This window comes from Corvus kubaryi, unplaced genomic scaffold, assembly GCF_017639235.1.
Source record: "Corvus kubaryi isolate FWS band 111438036 unplaced genomic scaffold, C.kubaryi_AGA036_p1.0 71, whole genome shotgun sequence".
NCBI lineage: Eukaryota > Metazoa > Chordata > Aves > Passeriformes > Corvidae > Corvus > Corvus kubaryi.
In genome coordinates, this window is record NW_024582059.1 from 9519269 (window position 1) to 9546268 (window position 27000).

At 36.4% G+C, this 27000-nt stretch overlaps 1 long non-coding RNA gene across 1 annotated transcript; it reads left to right on the forward strand.

Annotated features, from left to right (window-relative positions):
- The first annotated feature begins 1411 nt into the window (after positions 1-1411).
- On the forward strand, positions 1412-26427 carry LOC121675032. Its single transcript, XR_006019940.1, has 3 exons — positions 1412-1509; positions 19850-19919; positions 26262-26427. It is a non-coding gene; the product is annotated as an uncharacterized LOC121675032 (long non-coding RNA).
- Positions 26428-27000: the final 573 nt, after the last annotated feature.

Below are 27000 nucleotides of genomic sequence, written 5' to 3' on the forward strand. Positions count from 1 at the left end.
AAATGTAATTCCTAGATTATATACAGGGGTGTACTTCTGCTGTTGGTTACATGGATTAGAAGAATGTAGAACTTTTTAGACTGCCTCAGAATCACAGCCTCCCTGAAAACAGACATGTTTGTCAGACAAACACTTTGGGTGTCAGTTTTTTACTAGCTGATTCAGGAGAAATGATCACATCTAGATTCAAATACTTTTCCTTAAATAAAAAGAATTAGCATAATAAATTAAGTTCTTTCCTGTAACATGGTAAGTGTATCTTTCTCCTTTCATGCTGTTACGTATCTTGTTTCCTCTTTGTAAATTGAGTCAACACTAGCAAATGTGCAGTGGAAGTACAAAACCCCCACAGATATAATGTTTATTTTGCAGAGCTTCACTGAATCAAATTGAGTGAAATCTGTGCTATCCTTGTTTTCTGGATGTGTGCATTGTAACAACCATATGTTAGTTGTTTAAAGACCAGTGAGATATTTTTGGTTACTGATGTGCAGCTGATGTCATAAAAGATGCATGGCAAGAGGGGCAAGGTGTTTCCTCCAATTCAGCTCATGAGAGCTGGGAAGCAGTTTGCAGTGGTGTAATTGCAAGCAATATTTTGATTGAGGTCCTGTTTTCATGCAAACTCTTTAAAGCCACATGATCTCTCTCATAAGCTGGAGGTAGTAACTAGGCCTGCTATTTTCATTAAAATGAAGGAAATGTCATAAGCTAAAAGTTGAATTTTGTGGAAAAAATAGATTATAGGAGAAAGGATAGAAGAGATAAATCTAGCATATGGGGTTTTTTGTCATCTAATGGCTAAAACTAGTCCAAGAGCTGGCAGTCACTAGTGTAGAAGTGAAGTAAATCAAAGAAGATGGTAGAAGTCACTACATTTGCAGTTATTTATAACCTTAGAAAATGGAAAACCTAATAACTAGGCCAGAAACTTAGATGTATAGCTTAAGTTTTTAGTGTGATGTGCCTCACCACTGAAATAAATGTTTAGCAGCTGATATTGTAGAATAAAATAATACAGGTGGGAAAAATATTTGCAACTTTTCTGTGCCCACGCTCTTAGTGAACTCTTTCATATCAAAACTTGTTTTGGTTAGGTGCAGCAACATATTTGTATACATTGCTATATTTCCTTGCTACAGGAAAACTAGTTATTAAACTAAAAATTTTGATACATGCTCTACTAGGTATCAAATATTTCACTTAACTAAAATTTGGAAGTTACATGTTTTTATTATTTATTATTAAATATAAAACTTGTACCTTTACAAACAGTTTTGTTTGCTTTGAAGAATAGATTCAAGAATATCTTTGTATGTACATGGGACTGCTAGTTTTAAAGCACAGTAGTTCAATAGTATTACAAGCTTCTTAAAATAATCTTCCATGCTTCTCTCACTTGCAACCTGAGTGTTGTCTGTTGTGGAGTGCTCAGTGGAAAAGGAAATTTTACCTTGAACCCTTGCTTGCAATCCCCTTCAGTTTTCTGACTGTGCTCTCACTCTGCAGGTGAGAATTTATATTTATATGCATCATAAAGCAGAAAAAAATGATTTTGTAAATCTGAAAGGCTTATAAATGCAATGTCTAAATACACGTGTTCACCATGAATTTTGAATGATTCAAAAAGAACAAGTGATCATTCTCTATGGCTGTAGTTTGCAGTGTGGTCTTACATCTAAAGCTTCCTATCTAGCAAGTAAAGACTGCACATTTAGTAAAGGTTTGGAAGAAAAGACTCATTTGAGCTGCCATCCTCCTTGACCAGTTGAGTTCTGGAGGGATGGAAAATGAGAAAATAATTTATGTAACCAAACTTTTCTAATTGACTTTTACAGCTCTACCGTGGTAGAGGAAACAGTATGAGACTCTTATATCATCATTAATAGTAATAGTTCATCCTTCAGAGAAGGCTGCTACAATCTAAACCATCTGTACCTTTTCACATTGCCAAGAGAAGCCAAATCCTAAACCGAGGAGGGCATATGCTCAGGAATCTCACAGGGAGAAAATCTGCCATTAAGTCAGTGGTGCAACTGTGAGCTTCTCCTAAATGCTATTACCTACCAATAATTACTAATCTGAATGAGCTGTCAGAGACCAAGGGGAGAGGAGACCAACATATGAGAAAAGACTTGTTAGGAAATAATGTCTTTGATTGTTCTGTTCTGTCTTTCACAATAAAACTGACAAGAAAGGTGTATGTTAAAATGAATGTCTACTTAACATTTAGGAGGTGATTCTGTTTTGCTCTGCTCCTCTCTGGTGAGACCCCACCTGGGAAACGAGAGAGAGCTTCTGCCTCAGGGTTTCCTATTCTTAAGTGTGAATCACAGAGGCGGCCACAATTTTAAGTGGCTTAGAGAATTGTCCATATTCAAACTGGCCAGCTGATAGGCTCTGTCAGGTCATAGAGGAAGCTGCAAGCACCCCTTTGCAAGAACATCACTTCCAGGACTATGCTTGCTAACCCATGACATAGTTACCCAAAATGGCTGGTTTGCACCTGCATGAAAACAAAAAGCCATTTCTAATGGTATAAATCCAATGCAACTTCCAAAAAAGTATTTATAATTTCAGCTCTGATAACTCTCCCTCTTGCATGCTTAGAGGGAAATAAATGAGTGTACTTAATTTTATTTTTTTTTTAAAGTGATCTTCATGTTATTGCCCTACTTGGACAATCCACCTCAGACTAAGAAAGGAGTCACCTCTCAGATGAAGGCTGGAACATTAGAAATGTCACCCCATAAAATATTAGGAGCCTTCCAGGAAGGGGAGTCCTAAAACTGCTGATGTAAGAAAACTGGAGAATTAGCAAGTAAAGTTCCTAAGCCAGAGGCACAACAATAATTCTTAATAGAAAAAAAGCCCAGATAGAATAGTTGAAACTATTTATGGTACAATTGTCTATAAAAGAGCCATTAAATTTGAACAGAAAAAAGCTCAGCTCAGAAGCCTGGGTCTACCCTAATAGAAGCACTAAATAATGACCTCCTCCACTGAAAAAATACATGAACTTTTGCAAAAAGACTAATATTAAAATGTTATATCATTGCAAATACCTATGATTTTATTCCTTAATAGTGGTATAAGTCAGGCATAAACCAGGACAAATGACATTATCAGGAAAACAAAACAGATCATTAACAGGACAGTAACTTTGCCTTGTGTCATAGGTTAGCAAGCATAGTCCCGGAAGGGACGTCCTTGCTAAGGGGTGCTTACAGTTTCCTCTGGGAACTGATAGAACCTATCAGCTGGCCAGTTTGAATATGGACAATTCTCTAAGCCACTTAAAGTTGTGATCACCTCTGTGATCCACATTTAAGAATAGGCAAACTCCCCCTCCAAGCTCTCTCTCGTTTCCGGCGCTGGCACAGGTGGCTGCGGGCCCCGTGTGGGGGCCAGCGGGCCCGGCCGGGCCCTGCCTGGGCCAGGCCGGGCCGGGCCACGGCCATCCGGGAGCCATGGACCTGTTCCAGCCGTGGAACCCCCCCCACTGCCTTGCCGTGGGCAGCCGGAGCGGCTCGGCTCTCCCCCCTCTCCACTGCGATAAGAAAAATTCAACATTCCAGCTGCAAAGCTGCAAGGCCGAGGTGAGATTAACCCTTTTATTGCTGTGAAGAGCTGAAAACCTGAGGGAAGAGAGAGAGGAGATGCTTAAAGCTGAAAGTCTGTTGTGAAGCTATGATATATCAGAGTATCCTGTTGTAATTTCATGAAGATATGGGGGGTGGAGTGTTCAACTCGTGAGCAAAAGCACCTGCGCTGAGATAGGCAGATGCTGACGCAGCTGTAATTTCATGAGAAGTTTGGACAGGGAGAGATGAACCAGATGAGGACTTTTGCTCCAAATGGGAAAGGAGAAAACCTCAGTCCGTAGAGATGAACCAGATGAGGACTTTTGCTCCGAACGGGAAAGGAGAAAACCTCAGTCCGTAGAGATGCTCCCAGAGATAGTCCTAAAGATGAAGATGATGAAGACCCTTTGCTCCCAGGGAAGGAGAAGGGCCTCTGTTTTTGTTTCTGAACGGCTCAACCTTAAAATTGTACCCCAAAAAACTTCAAGAGTGGACCCTCGAAGGCAGTTGCGGGAAAAGCTGCAAGTCGGGGGAAAGGACTCACACGCAGGCAGAGAGACTCCTCTTCCTAAATGGACTGAACGATATTTGGAAGTGGGCGGCTGTCTCGTTGTGATAATGTTTTCATAGCATGAGCAAGAAGAGACTTCTCTTTCTAAATGGACTGAACAAGGTTATTATGGAAGTGGTAAACAGACTGAACATCTTAAGGGTTGTCTTTTCACATTGTCAGTGGGAGAAGGGAGGAAGGTGGGGGGAGGAGGAGAGTTCTGAAGGTGGTATAATTTTTTTTCTTCTTTTAGGTCTGTTAATAAACTTCTTTATATTCTTTCAAGTTTGGTGCCTGTTTTGCATTTCTCCTAATTCTTATCTCACAGCAGATAAACAGTAATGAGTATTTTGGACCAAACCACTACACTAAATTGGTGTTTCTGCCCGGTTACAAACCGAACCCGCGACACCTTGTAAAGGACACTCCAGCAGTTGTTGGTACTGCTTGAACTCCAGCTGACATTACTGCAGGAACTATTGAAAGCTTTTATGCTCAGTACCATCTCTGTTACTACAAGGAGATGACGGTAGTCAAAACTATTCTCCTGCTTAGCCAGCCATAAGAACATTTTCTATCCCCTCGAGCTGTGTATTTTATGTATGATCTGATGAAGATATTTTTAACTAGTTTTTGTCTTCTACCTTTATACATACATTTATGAATTGCAGCCTCTGAAAAGATAGAATCATACTGCCATGCTGCAAACCGAACCCAGTTATTTTTGTTGATTCAATTCAAATCTCATGAAAACCTCTCTTTAAATTCTGGAAGGGCAAATTTTACTTAAGATTTTCAAGCACACACTAGAATTTTAAATCCCCAACTGATTAAGCTCCTTGTGAAAACCAGGTCCTTAACCAGTTTTTTTTGTTGTTAGTATTGATACTTTCCCAGAATCAGGTTCTTTTATTAAGTAAGGATTAGATCCGGTTCTTCATGATACAGGAAAAAAAGCCAAAAAGATTGGAAGGAGATTTGCTTCATTCATGTATTTATTTAAGTATAAACATGGAAAGTATAGTGACTACTATATTGCTTCAGTATGGAGTAAGAGTTTTGCTTAAATCTGAATGTAGGACAAAAAAGTGACTGTATAGTTTATTCGCTCTTTAGTGTTTCAGCTGAGACACCAGAAAGCAGTACCTGCTATAATATTAATTTTTTCTTTTTGAAGTCTTATGTGACATTATTGACACCTTTGTGAGGATGGTTCTATATTCATAACAGTGATAGAATTATTTAAAGTTTTACTATAATTAATTATGGCTGATATCAAAATACCTGCTCTGCAAGATACTTATTACTGTCAATCCCTATTGCACTGAACCTGAGGGTACCAAACATATATAATAACTGTTTCAGCAGTTATCAAAAAAGAATTTAGTGAAATATGGATCTCAAATTGCTAAATTTGTCAGTGGGGCAGAACAAAAGCAATTGGAAAGAAAATGAAGGAGAAGAAAAATTTTGTGGGGAATTGTTGCCTCTTGAAATAAAAAATTGGTGTCAAAATTTAAGTATTCAGGGCTGTCTTCTGAATGCAGTTCTTTTTAATTTTTGTGGTTTTTTCCCCCACTACTTCAATGATACACAAAGACATTATATATTTTCAAATAAACTAGCAGATATTCCTCAAGAGATAGTTTCCAAGCACTGTGGACCTCAGCTAGGATTAATGGTCTAGAAATCAGCCTGCCCCTCTAGTGACTCTCTCCACTGATCTAACCTCTCTGGAATTAATTTTTTATGGTCAGATTAGAAAGATTAAAATAAAACAGAGCTGAGTGTTGAGTGGTATAATTGTTGTAATATAAAAGAGAGTGTTTGAGCTCTTTCATTTCCCTAAACCACCTGCACAGTTTTAATGGCAAATATGCTAGAAGCATTCTGTTCTTTTTGTAAAAGAATTCTGTCCTCCCAATGTGGAGCCTCAGTTCCTCTGAAGCAGCTCTCAGACCTTTACTGAAAGGATTACCACCTTGAATTTGTAATCTCTTTTAGAGATGGACCGGTTGTTACACAGCTGGCACTGTTATTGCACAGTCCCATTTTAGTAATCTGTAATAGCCATCTGTGCACTCTCAAAACCTTTCCAGATAAAACCCAAGCATTTCTACAGTCCAAAGGTGTATACTAATGTTTCAGGGTGGATTTATGATGAGTATTTAATGGGAACATAAAATTATGCTATAAGGAGAATATTGGCTTTAGAGGAATTCTTCTATGTATTGAAAAAAGATCCAGATCTTCACATTAAGCAATTTGAGCATTTTTTGTCCTACTTAATTTTATTTTGAACTGCTGAAAATCAGCAAAGTCTTACGTTGTAATGGTTTGCTAAGTCTCTTTAAAGAATAAACTTTATCATCTCATGTGAACTAAGACAATTCATTGTCTTAATTGAGCTTCAAAATATGTGATTTTTAGAAGGAGAAGGAAAGTTTGACCCTCTATGCCTTTTATAAACCTTTTTCTAAATGGAGAGTGGGAAATATGATTGATAACTGTTTAGTAATTTAGTTTATTTTCATTCATTTCATTCACGTATAACAGATGAGTAAGCAACGAGTAGACTGAACTTATAGTTTTGGGCTTTTATTTTTCTTTCCTTTCAGCTATTATTTTCTTTTCTAGATGAAAATGAATTTTAACTTTAAAAAGAAAAAAAAAGGTCACGTTTTCACAATTCTGTCAAGTTTTGTGTATTTTGCCCATAGGGGAACTTTGTACTGTACACTCAACAAATTTCTATATTCTTTTGTTTTGTTTGCTGGATCGTGCTGATAAAATGATATAAAACAGAGTTAGAGATGTTTGCTTCTTGTCACAAGCTAAACATTGGGGATAGAGGACTGTAGTGTGCTATTGGTACTTAGATTCTTTTAAACACCAAAAGGCAGCAGAATTTCCACTGCAGATTTAACTTAAACAATTGCTGACCCCAATTCTACCTAAATTATGACTTTAGTTGGAGACCAAGATCTGCTTTTGTTGCTCAGATCAGTGGGTAAATCTAAACCTATGTTCCTACTGAAAGCAGTCAAAGCCAATAAAATGTTTTTTAGAACATTTTTCTGCAGTGGATGATGATAGCAAGCTTTGTATGAGCAGCTTCCTCAGGGAAAGACAGTAAAAGGAGAGGGGAATTGTCCTTGCCCCTTTCCTGTGTTTTACTACCTCTTTGTCTCAGGCTATTCCAGCGCAACAGCAGATTCTGCAGGGTGAGAACAGGATAATGAGGGAAATATGAGATATCTCAGTTTCTTCTACCCTTGTTCATAAAGGAAGAATTTGGGTTTTTTCCCTCCAGACAGGTAGATGCATTGTTACCTGCTGAAGCCTCTGTTTTCAGAGTGGTCTTTTCTGCATCTTCAGAATAGCAGGACTTGAAGAAGTCTTTCTACATGATATGCAAAGTAAACAACCCAGTTTATTTGTATCTGAGTGGTGGCTTATTTTTAAGCATCAGTTGATTTCCAGAAATTCAGTAGTTCAGAAAGTAAAATATGATTGCTGTATCTGGGTTAAGTAATCAGGAATCCTTTTCATGCCTTTTTATATCTTTTCACATAGTAGTGAACCCAGAGAAGTTACTTTCTGTTGTTGATGCACATCATATTGTGACAGTGTATCATGCACCTGTGTTTGCTTCTATGGCTATAGACCCAAATGTGTACACATGGTAAAAGTGGTAGCAAGGATTTTAATACTCATATCTACTTCTGTTTTCATAAGTGAAACAAAGATCAATTGTTAAAATTATCTTTTTTTGTAGCTTGACCATAAACCCAGAAAAAATACTGGCAGCTAAAAATGTTATTCTAAGCAGAAACTACTGAGTCTGTTTCCTGAGCACAGAGAATGTAATTCTTGGGAGAATATTTAGGATTTTTTTTTTTTTTCAAAGAGTAAGGGAATGAAAATGAGCAATGGAATAATTCTCAGAGAGGTGTGATTATAGAGCCTGCATGATGCCGCTACATGAAAATGAAGGTGTTTTCTCACAATCATGTAGAACTTTGTGTAATTTACTTAATTACATAATAGAACAAACAATGCTTTTGTAACAGAGTAGGCATCCCATATAGCCATAAACCATATAGTAAGGTCAGGTCAGGGAAAGCCTCAAAGGTGTCTGAAGAGTCTGATTTCTTATGGAAACTCCGAACCTGCCATTAACCCTGTCACATTCTCAAATAATGTGACATTGTAAAAGCCTTTTTTCCAATCATAATGATGATGTTAGATGATAGTAACTTTCTGTGCAATAATACAAAGCCTTGTTTAATTTATTGTTTAACCAGTCATTATGACATGTCATTTATTTTAATCCCTCTGAAGGATAATCCTATTTAAGAATTGCAATAGGATTTGAATACTATTCAGAGACAGAAGCGAAATTTCTCTTTTATCATAAAATATTTTTTGCAATGGCTATTATACTATTTCAGTACCAAAATTAAAAAGTGACTTTGCCTATACTGGTTTGCTTGGTTATACAGCTATATGTATTTAAAAATTTTGTTAGTAGTAAGCAGTTTTCAACAGATGAACATACAATAAAAATACTGTAAAGCACACACTTCTCAGGTTATTCTAAGATCTATAGTTGAGAAGACAAAATATAGAAAATGAAATTTAATGAGATGAAAATTTATTAGAGATACACACCTTCTAAAATTTCTGTATTGAGAGATTTGTGGTCCATAGCTTCAATAGGAAGATAGGAAAAATAAATCACTCTGTTTTTGGAACATTTTGATTTTACTGTTCTGGGAATTATCAGCCTTATTTATAGGTACTATTCAATTTGATTTATTAAATGATTTTACAGAGAATGTTTTACAGTGCAATAAAATCATAGAGCTTAACACTAAGGTGACCTTCATCTGAAATATGCATATGAAAATACTCAGTTCATGTAAGGATAACCATTATTTTTTTTTAGCTATATTAAATAATCATTTCCATTTATACAGCAGATATTGCTGATCTGTCCCAATAATTTATCCAATAGTTTATCATCTAACTTTACTTGGTGGTAAAATAAAAACATCTAAACCATGCAATCACTGGGATATGGCTTTAATGATTTGATGAAACAATATTCAAAGAGCTGAGAAAAATAATTTCCTGTCACTGAGATTGTCCTTCTGAAACTTCTGTCTCATTCAGGTCTTTTTATTTCACTGTGTTTTGTAATTTTATCTGATTTTTCACTGCCCATTTTGGGGCTTGAATATGTTTTTTTACATCACTACGGTACAGCAAAATTTATGGTAATCATTAACACTGAGAATTCCACTTTTACCCACTCTTCTGTCATAAAATAGTAAGTCATGAAAAAGAACTTTGTTGGGGATCTAGAGCATAAATCTTCAGATCTGGTGGTGTAGAGATCAGGAAAGATGTGACAAAAGTGAATGCTATTATGTAACAAAATAAGTACCAACGAAGAAAAGAGAAAAAAAAATGAGAACTAGCACATGAATTAAAAAAAAAAGATAAAAATCTATAAAAGAGTAGGGTACATCATCAAAAGTTTCCTCTTGAGCAGCACTGCTCTGAGTATTCCTTTATCTTTTCCTGTGCTCTGAACAGACTACCTCTCATTGTAGGAAGACTCTTCAACTTTACTTACCCTGAGGCAAATTACCCAGGCTGGCAAAGCTGCATATTTTGACTTTTATGCTTTATTATTTGGAAATGCAATGATCAGTTGCTACTATCATTTACATTGGCAAAAAGTAAGTATTGCTTCCTTTGCTTTAGAGAAAATATATCTAGAGAGGTCCCTTCCAACCCTAACTATTCTGTGATTCTGTAATTATGATGTAATAGGCAATACTTTGAAAAAGTCTGTGCTTTCCCCCTTTGGAAAATGCTGACTGATTGACCTTAGAAATAATGACTGGTAATTAATTTTTTAGTACCTTTTATTTCAACAAGCCTTTCAATGTGGGGAGGTGCTGTACACTTTTCGAAAAACACTTATGTTCTCTTTTTGATGGAGATTGTGGGGAGAGTTCAGAATCATAATGTTCTTGTCCAGTTCAGTGAATAAATCAAAACATTTTTTCTTGCTTAAGTATGATTTTAAAATCTCTATTCTTTTAGAGTCCTATTTTCATTTAGGAGTGGATATTCATATTCATATATCTCTGACCCTTTTTTTTCTGATTGTATAGGCTTTTGCTCCTTGTGCTAGTTTTCTTACAATGTAGTAGTGGCTTTCTAGTTTTATCACATTGATTAAGAGAAGATGTCATAATTTCAGATACAAAGTACCTTCTATCAAGCGTACCATAGGGAGACTCACCTTGACTCACCATATACAAAGAATATCCTTTTAGAGTTTGATAAGAGGATGCTGGGAATATTTGCCAGATTAAAAAAAAAGGACCCAACAACACACAAACAAAAAACCCCTCAAAACACAGAATTTTTTTTTTTTTTTTAAGGAACTGAAATGTCTCTTCAGTGGTTCTCAGGGCAAATTCCTAGGCAGCTCGTAGTCAGCATGTCACATATTGTTGGTATATGCATAGGATCATGTGGAAGTCTGTTAGTACTACATCTGTAGTGCAACATCTACATTTGGGACCCAGCAGAAGTAGAATCCTGGTGTTCTGCTTCTGGGCAGGAGGTAGATTATTTGAAATGATTGAAATTTAGCCTATTTGTGCAGCATGGATTTATCAGCAATAGCCTTACTTCCAGGTTTCCATTTCTCTCATTCTGTCCCTGCCTCTGTAAGTACATATGAATTTACAATATAGTTCACAGATGGCTTTCTAGCAAAAACTTCCTTTGTGAATAAGACAAGCAAGAACTTGTTTGTGCAGGGCACAAGGTACAGTAACAAGAGGAGGCAGCTATTTGAGTAGTGTAGGCTAGAGAAGGTCTCTTAATCAGTCTAAATATTAATATAGAACCGATTACAAATGCAGTAAGAACGTTCCAGTACTTGTACTCAACCTGGGATGCAAATGGTAGCAACATCATTACATTCAATACTAAAACAAAGTGCTTGTTTAATAGTTTATCTACATAGAGCTAGATTTAATAGGAAGCAGTGGACCGTACTACAGTCAACACATTAATATATCTATAATTAAAAAATAAATAGAATTATTAAGTCAGAATCACTTCCCCCATTAGTCTAGTGAAATTCTTTTATTTATATATAGAGAATACACATCACAAAATAGAATAGAATTGCCTTTGATCATACCATTGCATGAGAGAAGGCCCCAGCCAACAAGAACAGTAGAAAGTAGAGCATTAATAAAAATAGAGTCAAGAAGCAATAAAATGAAAGAATAAGAAAGAAATGGTAAAATACTTGTGCACTAGAAGTATTTTCTCTGTGAACCCAGACAATGAAGTAATCATAGGGAAGGAAAATTCTATTAAGCCAAGAACTTTCTTGTGCACTCTGGTATTGCAAAAAAGTCAATATTTTCTAATTTTGGCATGCTCATAATCTAAGATGTTCATTCTCTTCTCATAATCTGGTGAAGCCTTATGTGGTCATCTTTTGCTTTTAATTCATTATATTTGGGTTATTGTATACTGGCAACAAATAAATGACCAATTATGTGAATTTGGGTCCATTATATTTTGTTTCCATTTAACATATTTCAGGCCTTCTGGTATCTGACTTTGCCAGCAGTAAACTCATTGCTTTTGTTTAATTAATTTAATTTGTCATACTATTATGGAAATAATTAAACAAGGGTTTTGTGCATTCTCTATAGTATTTGCCTTTCACTGAGTCCTTTAGACTTAGATTCGAAATACTGCATCATATCTTTCTTCTTGCAATGAAAGAAATTTGAAGAAGTGCTGTTAACAACCTGTTTTATTGTAGTTTGCTTTTACTTGGGGGTGACCTTAGATGACTCAAGTAGGAGTCCACCTACTAGAAACAAGATTTTAGAATTAATGCCAATAAGAATAAGCTAATAATATTCTGCTTACAGAACCTGTTTTGGCATCTCCAAATTATACTTCTCCTTCACATCTGGCTTGAATATCTCAAAAGCCTTGAGATAACATAATCTTATGCGTACCAGAAATAAACTATGCTCTAACAATCAATGAAAAATGCTGTGTGCCAAAGTATGTCTTAAACGTAGCTCCTACAGAAGGCTGTGGGAAATCTACAGAGATTTAGCACCTACAGAAGACTAAGAAGAAACAGCATATGCTGTCATACCCACTCTGTGGCCCATGAAAAGAAAAAAAATTGTCAGATATTTGTGTAGGTTATGAGAATTGATAATAAAGTCATAGGAAATTTTACAGAATCACAGAATATTCTGAGCTGGAATTTGAAATTACAATTCTCCTGTAGCCATAGGAAGTTGAAAAAGATAATCTAGCCAGTGCAGCTCAGGTACAGTGCCCAAGTCTTTTGACATTAGTCAGGATTAGGTAAGGGTGGAAACATGGGAATGTATGTGGGATACGAATTGACTCAAATTTGGTCAGTTTAGTCACTGTACACGTCCAGTGAGTTGTAGCTTGTCCTGCTGTTTCTGTGCCAGACGTGCTGTAAGTCTGGCAGAAGGTTTCATAGCTGTTTCAAAGACCAAACATAGCTTTACTACCCTTGGAAACCAAGGTAAAAAAGGACACACTGAGAATTTTGATGTGTGTTGTTTCTCTTGCCCAGCCATGCTGGGCTGTGTTTCTGAATCTTTTATGTTAGACATAAATATAAAATAATCTAGACAGAAGTCAACATTTTCTTTATATGTTGACAGATAACTATAATTTACTTTTAAGAATGGTTAAAATTAATTTTCAACAGTTTCTAGCAAACACAAGATCATTTGTGCTAAAATTCCTTACCTTTTAATTTAGATTAGTAAAAATAGATATGTGCTTGCATTATAGCACACATTAAACACCCTAGAGAAGCAGTTCCTATATTTTGGAAAGCTATCACATACCTTCAATTTGAAATTAATGTTTAAAAATGCAGAGTCCAGCAGCATGCATCAGATTAAAAAAAGAACAATTCAGATTACATATTTTCACCATATTGGTAACAAAATGTTTTATGTTTTTTGCAAAGTTACAGAAGTCCTGAAAGCAATTTTAAATTGATGGTCAGAAGAGTTTGGAAAAAAAGCAATTCATTCTCAAGAACAATAGCACATAATATGGAACCTTTATTTGCTGTTGGCATTACAGTAAAACAAGTGTGATTGTGATCCATGGAGACTTCAGGTTTTTGCTGTTAATCCTCCTACGAGGATAACGTGATACCCTGCAAACCACTGTAGATTCACAGTAGATCCACAGACTAGTAAATATCCTGGGCTTTCAAAATAAAAGACATTAAAAATATAACTCATAGAGATCCCTATTTCTCTAAATATATGCCTGTATTTCTAATTATATTTTACATCTCTCTGAACTATTTAATTACACAATTCTTTCTCAACCCAAGGACTACCTTTGACACTGCTGATGTGAAATGCACTAGATTGGTTGAAGCATTCTTTTTAAAACATGTTTTGCTAAAATAATATTAAACATTTGTGATTCTGCTATCAGAAATAACAAAAGAAATAGAAAAAATGAGATGCAATTATTCCTGATTTGTTTAAATGCTGCTGCCATAGTGATCTTCCAGCCATGCTTCTGAGGTAGTTTTACTGCAGACTTTTTCTGGATTTATTTGCTTTCAGATTTTAGCTCTGCTGTTATGTTCTTTCCTTGTAGGCACCTGCAAACCCTGCAGTTATGAAGCAGTATTTGTTATTCATCCTGTTTTCTGGGGCAAGTGGGAGACAAGAAGGACCATAGGTCACCATAAACCGTTCAGGTCAAGCAGTTTGGGTTTCAGAATCCCTCAGAGCTATCATCCTCCTGCTTTCTCAACAGCTAACAGCATATCATAAAATGTCAGTGGTTTTGGTGTCAAGAAATGAGTAAAAGCAATTCCAGAAAATAAATTTAATTCCTGTTTAATCTGAACAAAGGTCCTGAATACTGTTGCAGTTCTGCGGGAGTTTCTTAAATTTATTTTCCATCTGGCCTTAACAATGGTCCCTTAAGATATGTGGGCAGATCCTTGCTGACTAGAATGTAATACCATCAGTGTTCAACAAAAATAAGATGCAGAGAGTCTATTTCCAGCTTGTATTTTGCCATCCGTTTTCATTATATGTTTGTTTGTGAGCGGCAGCTTCCTGTTCCACCTATTTAGTGACTGTTCTCAAAGTCCACAAAAGCGTAAGAGAAGTTTCAAGGAAAAAAAGGAAACTTCAATAATTCTGAAAAATATCAAACATTGGATAGACACTTGTAAAGGTAATCTGTAAAAGTAATTTGTAAAGGTAAAAGCCTTCCTGCTGTATCTTCTTGCCTTCATATTGATGTATTTTTACTATTGTTAAGGACAGAGAGTATCAACACAGAAAATAAGATTGCAATATGGAACTCTAAACTGGTTTGTATTGGAGAGTTTTTTGAAACTGTCAGTCTTCAGCCAATGTGGTTTTTTTCTGTGTACCATTTTCAGCCACATTTTTTACATGGTGCCCACGTTAAAGCAGAAGTCTGTTACTTGTGAAACACCAGCTGTTGACATTTTTGAAGTTGCATGGGGAAATTTGAGCCTTTTGTAAAATGTGTCCAGCAGGATATAGAAAATTTAGGGGAGAAAGGGCACTTTTGAACAAAAATGCAATCATCTTCCTATTTTTCATGGCAACTAACAGGGATCTAGTTTCTTTTACCTTCAATGGGAAATTCTATTTTTATTAAGCAGAGCAGTAAATTAGCTTCTGGCATTTTGTATCTTGGACAGCTGCAATGCTCAGAGCCACAGAGATGACAATTAGAAAAGAAATTACATGAGTAGTGTGGTAAACTGAAGGGGGAAGAGAGAGTTGTCTTAGGCCAAATCATTTATCCAGAAAAGATTTCATCAGGCTAATGTCAAAAAATTTTCAAAAGAAATGTGCTTTCTGCTTCCCTGAAAAAAATCTGGCTGAATTTTCATCTGTTCCTGGTGTATTTGCCCTACTGGCTATGTATTCCATGATACCCCATGTTAATGTACATTAATTACCATTATTTATAGACTAAGTTAGAAAAGTGATTTCTTTTACAGTAAACACTATAAGATGCTATACCTTCTTGAAAGGAATTAATTTAAAAAGTAATTAAATTCTGTGGGTTTTTTAAGAAGAAGTATCTTTAGGGAAACAAAAATACTTCCTATACAATTGTATGAACTGCTAAATCTATTCTACCCTGAATTTATCCATACTCTTTTAGAGAGGAATTTCTGATTTGAGTTGTGGGATGGTATTATATAAACAGTGTTTTTTCATTACTATTTCTTTTCCTTCTTTTGCTGTTGGAAAATTAGAGATGCTACTTCATTAGTCTCTAATGGTAAAAAAGGTAATAATTTCAGTACTTTGAATTTACTTCCGTTTCCAACAAATAGAGAATACGGCAAGAAGGCGAATGATTGCATGGATATCTTTGATAATTGTTATATTGAAGAAGTCAATTATTAGGCCAGACTCAAAAAAGCCCATTTACATTTGACTTTCCTTCTGTTTCAGTAAAATTGCACACTCTTGCTGTACAGTGGTTTATGTCTCTCAGTTTCCATAAATTAGTTTGTGCAATCTGTCCCTGTGACCTCAGGAACAATTCTCCTTCTGTCTGTATGAGGCATATGAACAGGGATGCTGAGACTGGAAAACTTAGTAGAGCTGATAATTGATTATTTGCCCTGTAAGTAAACATCAGCTGTGGCTAACATTGAGTTGGATGGGTAACTTTCTCGTATCACAGCCGCACACCACCACCACACAGCAGGAGGGAAGAGAAACTTGTCAGCTGCTCACAGATTAGAAGGAAAGAAGGGTTTTTTTTTCTCCTTGTCAGACTAGCAAATTGTTATGGACTTCTAGCACTGAGTGTGAGATAGAGACTGATGTGTTTGTACTGGTTCCTTCTGTAGCTCTGACCCCCTAACATCAAACCAAATCTTTGAGAGCACACATGTATGGGAGGGAGGAAGGACTGGTGATTAAGATTACAAATTGTGGATATACAGCTAGAAAAGGAGAAAATAAAAAAGGTGATTTAAAGAACAAAAATAGAGTGGGCTTCTTGAGGTACTTGATGCTCTGTTCCCTTCCCCACTCTTATGTTTTCACATATGTTTATGTTACTTAACATTTACCTCCCCCTCATAGCAGTTAATAAAATGCTTTTCAATGCACTTTGATAAACCTGAGATCTACAGAAAGAGGCAAAAGCATCAATTTTCCGCAAGATTAAAGCAGGAGAGATCAGATATTCACAAAACAGTTCTGTTCCTGCAAACCTTACCTTTGAGGTCAAAAAGATGGTTAGGGAAGGCTTTTAAACTCAAGCTTTCTGTTTTGCTCCATGATCCTTTGCCAGGTTTTCTCTCATTTGCAGAGAACTTAAGCGCTCCCTCCACATTTTAATTTCTGTTTCAGAAGTTCTGCCTGTGAAAGCAGGCAGTTATTACAAGTAGAATTTATTTTAGCATGACCATAGACAATTATATCTCATAACTGAAGTAATTCTTCACTCATCTTAATATTTGCTTCTGTCCCTTCAATATTTGCAGATTTTATCAGCTTCCCTTTTCAGTTTTACTGCTGCAAACTAAACAATCCAGGTTCTTTTAATCTATTTTTTAACTAAAGAAGAAGTTTTCCCGTCATCTAATCATTGTATCAGTCCTGCTACGGAACCCATTCCAGTTTAAATTAACATTTCTAAAAAAAAATAATTAGAAGAGACCAGAAATATATGCAGTATTCGGAGGTTTTTCCAGTTTGGCAACTGATTCTGAGTTAATTTACCAGTAGGTTTAAAACAATTAGGCTCTTAGTCATTCTTGTTTTTGTTAAATTATAGCATCGCCTTTAATTCCTTTCCTGGCATTTCATGTCATAAAAAAGGAATCACAAAAGCATTTGTTTCCCAATTAGCCTTTATTTTTGTTTTCTTTCATTATGTGCGGTTTTTTTTTTTTTTTTCTTCTCATTTATAATTCTAATAGTAATAAAAAAAAGATCTGAAGTTGACTTTGGTAAAAGATTTCATCATGTATCTTCACAACTAGAGATTATATTATAGTGATAAAAATAAGCTTGCTAAAAGCATAAATATGTTATTTGCTTGTCTCCTTCTAAATATTACAAGTAACTTTGGTAATAAAGGTCAAGGTTTCCTATATCTATAAAACGTCATAAATGTTACATATAAACATAGCTGAGAATATGTTACTGTAATAAAGTGTATCTATTATTTGTTATCCAAATAGAGAAATGTTATACTAGTGGAACATTTATTTAAAAAAAAAAAATCAATAAAACTGGTATATCAAGTTTTCTACTGATCTGATACTGCTTGTGGATTTAGGCATGTTGCCTGGGGCCATCCTGCAGCTTTAGAAGAAAATAGCTAGAGGTTATAAAACTGACTGTGATGCTTTACCTTGATTGAGCAAGACTGAGCAGGCAAGAATGGGAAAGAGAAGGTATTTGATCACAGTTACTTGAGTTTCTATTACACTTATTTTTCTTGCCAATTTAAGAGTTAACAGAAGAAAAGCAATATAATGAAAACATAAGGTAACAACCTATTCATAGACATTCCTGAAAGAAAAGATAATGCACAACACAATGCAGTTGCAACAATGGTCAGAGAAAATGACACAGTATGTATGGACGATAAGATGCAAACTCCAAGCTTAGGCTTTGATCATGTTTCCTTCGGGATCAGCACTTCATTCGATGATACAGATACAAGTGGAAATGGGAGGGAGATATAAACCATTTTCTGCTATGAAGTATTTATTAGTAATGATGACAGATTTTTTATTGCTACTGACAGGAATGCTTTTCAAGGTATTGTTACCACTTTCCTTTTGTTCCCCTGTCAAATACCAGACATACCTATTTAAGCATTTCATTTGATCATTGGTTGTTGGATGTCCTTGGTCCTAGATTATCCTGCTGTATGAATTAATATGAAAAATCCTATATTTAGTTTTCAGAAGAGTACACCTCTGAATATACAGAGAGATTGGCAGGGGGTGGTGGGGGTGAAGAATTTTTCATTCCTATAGAGGGATATTAAAAGACCGTTTAGGTTATAGTGATATTTTGAGTGGGACTCAATTCATAGACTTTTTGTTGACCTACTGTGCTGAGGTGAATTTTATTTAGAGAGAGGAGATCTGTAAAAAAAGTCAAGAGCAACAGAATAGTTTAATATTAAGAAGCCATATTGATATGTGATATATTCAGTGGATCTTTGTTTCCCCAGTAGAATTCCAGTGGCTAAAATACCAGGTTTAAATTCAGTCCAAAGCATTTGAACTGCAGTCTTATTTGTGTCACGTCTGTCATAGAATCATAGAATGATTTGTGTTGGAAGGGACCTTAAAGATCATCGAGTTCCAACCCCCGCTACCATGGGCAGAGACACCTTCCATTAGACCAGGTTGCTCAAGGACCCATTGAACTTGGCCTTGAGCATGTCCAGGGATGCAGCAATTTTCTGCTGCCGTTGTGCTTCATCTTCAGTCAGTTGCGTAAGAAAATAAATCCAGAAGTGCTAATTAGCTGAAGGTAATGACAACAGAATGTGTCACTAACCATTGAAATATAGTGTGGGAATTTCAAAAAATCAATAAATCATCACACCTTGTTAAATCAAATCAGTCACTATAATAAACCAATGACAGTGCAGTGATGTATAGAAAATACTGAGCAAAAAATATCACCTATCTTTGCACCCCAGACCATAATTCACCAGCAGTTATGATAGAATATAGTTTAATAAAGTCTGTCAGCAGGTGCCATTATACTGAGGAAGACAGCCTTGACAGAGTCTGTGCATCCAGTGAAACTCCTATCACTCCTAGAAGCAGTTGAATCTTATGCTGATTGCAGCCCTTCAAATGGAGTTTCCCTTCATTTTTGGGACTATCCTGTTGAAAGCCAAACTATGCACAAAACAGGAGGAGATTTTTTAATGTGTTCCCTTGCAAATATGAAGATACTTTGGCTTCTAACATCATGCTTTTTTTCTCCCCATAGTTTGATAAATAACTCTTCAGTATTTTTAATTATCAGAATCAAATGCTGGTCATGCTCCATTCACTATGGGTTTTGCCTATTTGTTTTGCTACTATTTGGTTTTTTCCATGTACATCATAAAAAAAGTAATTTTGGAAATGGATTCATTAATAACTGCAATCATGATGCTGTAACTTTAATTTCTTTGAACTGGAATGAATAGCTGCTATATTACTTTTTAATTTACAAGCTGGTTATCCAGGGAGCACAAGGAGGTAAAATGTATTTCAGAATTTAAACTCTGGATGTTTATGAGTACAATAGTAACAGTAAGGAAAGAATTAATAAATCAGGTAAGGCACAATGTTACTAACTTTAAATTTAACCTGAGGATGGTAAGAGTATATGTGACATGTCTAAGAATGCAGTCTTGCAAGCTGTTACTGCTGTGGCAACATAGATTTTGTCAAGAACACAACCAAACTAGGTGTTGTACACATTCATTACCAGCAAGACAGAACAAAAGTGGCTAATGGGCAATGCTAGTTTTTGTGCCGTCTGTGACTCTGTTGGTGTCACATAGCACTCTGCCTTGTACACAACAGGAAAGGACATTTGCAACAGAAGATTGAAAGGTCATCTCTCCTGTGCTCCTGGAGTCCTGTGTCCCACAAGGTAAGCCTGTAGTTTGGTCCTTTCCATTTTACTCTTCTTTTGTGTCTAGGGATTTCCCACATAAAAAAAGGTGTCACTAATAAAACTGGGTGCATTTTTAGCAGCTCTGGAAACTCTAAATTGGTTGAATTCAGTGCAGTGATTAATTTAAAAACAAAATGTAGATCAGGCAATGTTGCCCAGCTGTCTCTGGAAATACTTTAATAAGATCTAAAAAAGATGTGTAGCATTTTTAAATCTCATACTGAGATAGCCAGTGGCATGGCAGCAAAGGGCAACTTCCAGCTGTGATGTTCCTTCTCAGTGGTCAGCTTAGTTCTGATGGAATGAGGTGTAAACTGGCAGTGCTGTCATGCTGTTGGGCACCACCACTCACTGCAAGCCGTGCTCCCCTTGCATGTGACTTTCAGACAGCACAGAAAGTGCTGGAACATAGTTAAACAAGTGGCTGGTTTATTAGACCAGTTGGAGAGGTTGCTAAGCATCGAACTGTCCAGTTTAAGATGATAGTTTAGGTATTGGAATTAACGTGCTACGTCTTGGATTATTTTAATGTATAAATAACTGTAATGAGAATCCTCACTCTGCTGGGTTTTGCTGAAACTTGAAGCTCCCGACCCTTCTTTCCTGGATATATACTGTTTTGTTTAGTTTTGTTTTGTATGTGATAACGGTCCTAAACAATGATTAGTCTAAATGGTCATTTTGGCAGATTTGATTAGGTGCCAGCTACTACGAAGTTAATGTGTAATTTTGTGATTTGGTGTCCTGAGTATCCTATGACTGAAATGAATTTCTATTACTTCTGCAGGAGTTGGGTTTCTGTAAATATTTCTAGGAATCTGCCCATGACATAATTCCTCAACATAAGAAAAACACCTTTGTAGACTCTTCCTGAATTTCTTGTCCCTTCAGACTTTCAAAAGCATGTGCTTTTGGTCCTAAAGTTCAATTGAAGAGAAAGCATGGCTAATGTGAGGTCTTTTGCTATTATCAATACCTTAAAAATAGTCACTCTTCTACCCTGACAGCACCGATTTACTGATTAATGGCCCGTCATCTTGGCTTTGTATGAAGCAATTGCACTCAGCTCCTGCTGAATTACCAAAGGAGCTGTATAACAGACTGCTGCACACTGTAAATGTTTCTACCACTCAAAACTCAGTGAGAACCACCAAATCATATTAGGACAGCAATTCCCACCTCCTGTTGTGTTCCTGAGGCAGATGACGACCTATTGCTCCCAATAAGGACAATTTGGGAGCTTGAGACTGTACAAATCAGTAGCCTCCACTGGACGGATCTGTGCCCCACTAAAATAGTGTACTCACACTTTCAGCTTTCCTTTCTGCCCCATTGAGAAGCCAGCTTAAAAGGATTTTCACAGCTCTTATGCCCTCTTTGTATTTCCACTGAAACTCAAAGTAGATCTTAACTAGTGAGTAGTTAATTGAGTTGACTTAAATCAGTTGTCTGCAGGCCTGGTCTCTGGGATGGAGAAATTATAAGTGCCTTGGAAATGGAGATGGAAGAATGCAATTCTAGTTGCTACTGAATGACTCCTGACAGCAGGGTAGAAACATGAGGTCCTGGAGGTGTCATATTCTTTCCAAACCCTTCAATTAGATCTGTAGTGTTCATGCCGCCTTGGCTCTTGGGAGTATATTTATTTTATGGACAAACCATTTACTCATCACCTGAATGACCACAAAGTACAGTTGTTCTTTGGAATTTGTTTTCAAAGAATATTTTGCCCTTCTTTCCCTCTGCTTTTTTTGTGTAGACAGCTTTTGAATGTGCTGGTGCACCCTGCCCAACCATTCCACTGCAGCTGCCTTGGCTGTAAATTCTTCCTCTGATATTTTGCCTTCATAAATTATAGAAGTTGTGGAGAATATAAGATGTTGCTTTCTATATCTTCTGCAGCACTGTTTGCAGCCCTGTTCACTTTTTAAATTCTTCTCATTTGTATCCCAATGGTAATAGCATTTGCTGGGAGGAAAGAATTAATAGTGGGAGAATGGCAAGGGGGATAGTAGATTTACTCAAGTGACCTTGTATCTGGGAATGCCAAGTCCTGGCAAATAACAGTGTGGGAAACTATATATTATGCCTAGCGCTGCTTATCCTCTGTTTTGAGAAGTAGACTTTCTGTGTAGAGACAACATAGGTGTTTACAGAGACTTGGAGACCCTCTCCAAGACATGCTTGAGCTTCCTGTCTTGGGAGAGAGATCAAAGCAGAGGTCATAAAAAGCACAGAGAAAATCATGGAGGTAAACTGGGCATGTGCCAGACTGTTTGATATATTGAGCCTGGGGAACAGGTCACGTGCTTTTTGCCCCTGCTAAGGTGGAATGAGCTTAGCAGTGTATGTGCCCCAGCTTGCTCATGAAATCCTCCAGCCTGAAAAGTGATGGAATAAATCTATTCTTCTCACTTCAGCTGTGGGTCATGCTCACCTTGGTTACTTGCATCTATCTCTTCATGCAGTATTATATTTCATAATTCATGTTGATAAATTCAAAGCACTTGTGGCTGATATCCAGAACCATCTTTTCTTAAGCCTGGAGCTAGAAATTATCAAGTGTCTAGCCAGCTTTCTGGCCCTGAAGTTTGTATTTCACTCCTGCCAGCAGTGTGTTTCCTTATATGTGCATGTCACAATTTGACATATAGCTTGTAAGGTCTTCAAGATATTATATGTTAACAAGTTAATCCATTGAAGAGAAGTTTCATTAATTGAATAAGAACAGATGTGTGCATAAGGTAACTTATTCCTCATTAGAGAAGAAAGTGTATGACCTTTGGAGCACTTAAATGTTGATAGGTAGATGGTATGGAAGATTATCTTTCTTTGAGTATCTTGTCTGAGCCATTTGATGCTAGTTTATATTACATATATCAGTCAGCTAATGCTCAATAGATCTTTGTCATACTGTAGGAGGTGTGATAGATTCTAACAGAACCTATTTGATGTAAATAATAGATTTTTAATAAGTAAATGGATTTCCATTTTTGGAAATTAGCTTTTGAAATTTTTTGCATGGCTGTGGAGATTTGCAGGTCTCCACTGCTAGAGCTATGCCCCAAATCAGCTCATACGTGCACTACCAAATAGAGACTTGGTTACAGAGCAGGAATCAACAATATTTTTTTAAGTTGTCCTTAGTGACTATTTGGCATTTGATTACTGACCTATGGTGATTTACATGCCCTCCAGTGACCACAGGCCACTTCCCAGCAAAACTGCAGATGAATACAGTCCCATTCTCCATGGACATTTTCTCTTTGAGTGTTTGGTGGAGATAACTACTAGTAGAACTGTGTCTTGCAGTGACAAAAGCAAAAGGTGCTCACATTGGGCTCTGACATTCATCATAAATTTTTTAGAGATTGTTTTTCTCAACAGCTCTACCCTTCTGGTTTGCTGTGTTTTCTTTAGTGATACTCAGTCAGCACAGGCCCTGAACATTCCCCACAATTATAGTCCCCGCAAATAAAAAAACTTCAGGCCATTTAGATAACAATATAGCTTTTTCATCTTTCCTTTCTCAGTTTGCACCCTCTGGAGAAGGCCAACAGCAAAGGTTCACCATTTCTATCACCCTAGTTAGAGCTAGTCAGAGGACTCTGAAGTCAGATAGCCTTTTGTGTGTGTGATAGTGTATCATATTCTGCCTTAAATCTTCTTTGAGCTTAATAACCCAAGAGTTCTGTCAGCTTGTCAGTTCTTCAGTTCTTGTCAGTTCTTCAGTTCTCTTGGTTTCTTTCTTGCCCCGTGTTAGCCTCATGATCTATAATTAGGCATTTCAAGTTTCATCCAGATGTAAAAAAAAAAATTTAAAAGGAAAACTCAAAAAGCAAACACACAGACTGTCAGTAGACTTAATGCCATCCTCAAAACCTCATGATTTTTTAAAGCTCTGTAACATTCATAAGGTTTTTTCAGCATGTTAATAAGGACAACAAATACAGTGCTGGCAACAATCTGAAAATAAAAATCCAACTCTTTTCTTGCTGCAGTGCTTTAGAATTAGTTTCATATTTACAAACCCCGATTTCTTTCCTCATGAGTTTAAAAAATTAAGGAAATCCAACTGTAGTTAATTTGAAGCTTTCTGATAAAAATCTATCTTAAGACCTCTGATAAAGATTTTGAGACATATCTGTTATACGTGTCTACCTCTCGTGCTTTGAATTTTGCCATTTAAATGCTCATCAGTCAGGTCTGGCCACGAGTACGATAAAGAATGTTAGCAAAATATCTCTAATCTGAATCCAGTCTAGGTTTGACTTAGAATAAGCATCTGATTTTTCATTCTGTAGCCATAAATTTCACTCTAACACATCTTGCAATGTCGTGATTGAGTATATTCCGGAGAACCGGAGAACCTTTTTCCTAATTCTTCCCAAATCTTACCCTAGTTCAGGAAATTACTTACCTGTGGAGGGCTTTAGAATTGACTGCTGGTAGATCCACAGAAAATTGCTAGGCTTAGTTCAGACAAGGACTTCTCCTATCAGTTGAAGTGCTACATTTCTTTATTTGCTGGATCTGAAGGCAAGGGCAATCTCACTCTGTACTTCAACTTACTTACTGTGAAAAAGAGGTGGTAGAATATAACAAGAATTCTACATAAAACATTATTTCAGCTGATATGTGCTAGATTGAAAAAAGGGATACATGCTGCAGATTCTTTGGTTAGAAAATAATGTCTAAACAGCATCTTTTCTAGCTGTGGCTGCAAAATTAAATCAATTTAGAGTGCACTTACAATAAACAGAAAATGTTTTGTGGATGCAATTGTTCTGTTGCATGAAATCACTTCCAAATCATTGTTTTTCTGGGTTTAAAGTACTTTGTATAACTGCAGTTGTGTAATGAAAAGAAGATTAGTATACTGCATGTATGAGACTTGTATTGTAACGGCAAAGAAAAATTACTCTCCTTGCATCCAGCCTACATTTTCTAAAATGTTAGGCTGAATGCAAGGAAAGTCATTTGCATTAATGAAGTCAAGCCCAAAAGGTAGATTTTTTCCTTTTAGGAAAATGTGAACCTAAATCTGAAATATGGAAATTAATTAATGTGTGCTGTGTTGAAGATCATATCTGGACAGCCAGAATCAAAAGTACCAGGAAAATGAAGGTTTTTTTCCTTTGAAAGTATCACCATTCTAAACTAAAAAGACAGAGCAAAGGAGGTTAAAGAAATGTTTCAGCAGTAGCACTGTCTACGTAAGATAAATAAGTGGCATAGTTCAGAAATCTGCACTAGAGGGCTTATCTTCTGGGTTTTAGATTAGTCAGAATTATTTAGCACACTCTATTTAGCAGAAAAAGTCTTTTAAACTTTAAACCCATTGAGCTGTTTCTATTACAGAATATGTATTCACTGTTGAGTCAATCCTAGGGAACAGAATTGATAATCTTTTATCCATTTTATATTAGATCACCCATCATTAAGTTTCAGAACTCACCTATCAGTGACAATGAAATTTCATATGGGTGTTGCTTGTTAATTGCTCTAATTTACTTCTTAGGTGAGGAGATAAGAGAACAAAAAAGGCACTGAAGATAACTTTGAAAAAATCCCCTTACCTACATGGTCATGTATTGATGTTTCATGTACAAATATCCATTTAATCATGGATTAAAAACTGAGGTGAGGTTAGAGACAGTCCAAGTGATAATATTAAACAGATGCAGGTCAGAGAGCACAGGTGACACTAAGGGAAAGAAAGGCCAGGAGAGCAGTTAGAATAGAAAAAATGTAGAATTCAGGAGGAAAGGTGAAGTTGCAGTTTCATCTGCTAAAACTGCTTAGTGTCAGGCTAATTCCACTCCCTGAGAGGTCAGTGGGAATTTTATTTCTGATTTCAGTGGGAACAATTAAACAAAGTGGGTCAAAAACCTGACTGAGTCCTATGCTACATCTTACAGTTATTTGAACTCAGTGGTGGGCTGATTAGATTTTATGTATAAAACTTTTTGCTAACTTTTGCCCTGTTCTTTTAGGAGAGTGCCAAGGCAGTGGGCAAGTGATAAGAAAAGTACATGTAATATTAACTGTTTAAGTTAATAGGCTAGTTTAATGTGATGATTGGAAAATACGTAAAAATCTTGAAGGACAGTCTCAGAGGTAGCTTGTTATAGTGTTTTGGATTACTGTAATATTGATCTTGATTCTTGTTCAGAAAAGTTGAATAATATTTAAAGATGAGTGTCTTGTGTTAAATGTTATAAAAAGCAGAAGCAACTATTATAATGTTATAATAACTCATAATACTCTATCTTCTGTGCTCCATCCTCCTGCTCTAATTGGTGAATCCTTGAACAGACAGCTCCTTTGGGAGCATTCCTCACACCATCTTCAAAGTGCCATCATGACCTGGCACAACAGAGAAAAAAGGCATGTGCTGGGTCCTAGTCCCACTAAGTAAAGTGGGGAAGGGGATTAAAATATCTTCTGCGTGGTGAGACAATCCAGTCAGAAGATGGCATCGATAGATGTGAGTATGAGCTTTTGTTGCTGAGCCTCAGCATGTTTCATTCCTATATGCGTTACCTCCTTGGAAACATGTATCTTCTGATTTTGGTTAATGAGAAAGCTGACAAACTCCTTCTGTTTCTGACCTCTTTTGCAGCTGTTCTCAAGTCTTCAGAAAATAGCTTAGGGACACAGATATATTTGTCTTTACCTCCTATGAACAGATGATGAGGTAAGTATTGCCCTCCATTGTTTCCCCTTGAGTTGAAACATGGTATATAGAGGTTCCAGTGATTTGGTACTCACATCTTGATAACCCTCTTTCTAATGAATGTATGTTGTCTGTATTCAGGCTGTAGCTTCAGTATTTCTTATGACCTATAGGATAATTGCAATGGATGTATCTCATTCAGACAGAATTACTGATAAAAGGGAACTGCAAAAACATGCCGGGTCTTTTCTGGGTTACCACCACAACAGGAAGTTATTTTTTCCAATATAATTACTGGTAACGTTTAAAATTTTTGTTAATTTTGAGATTAACTACAGTTATGACTTTCTCACTGACCGTGACCCATGTGATTTTAAC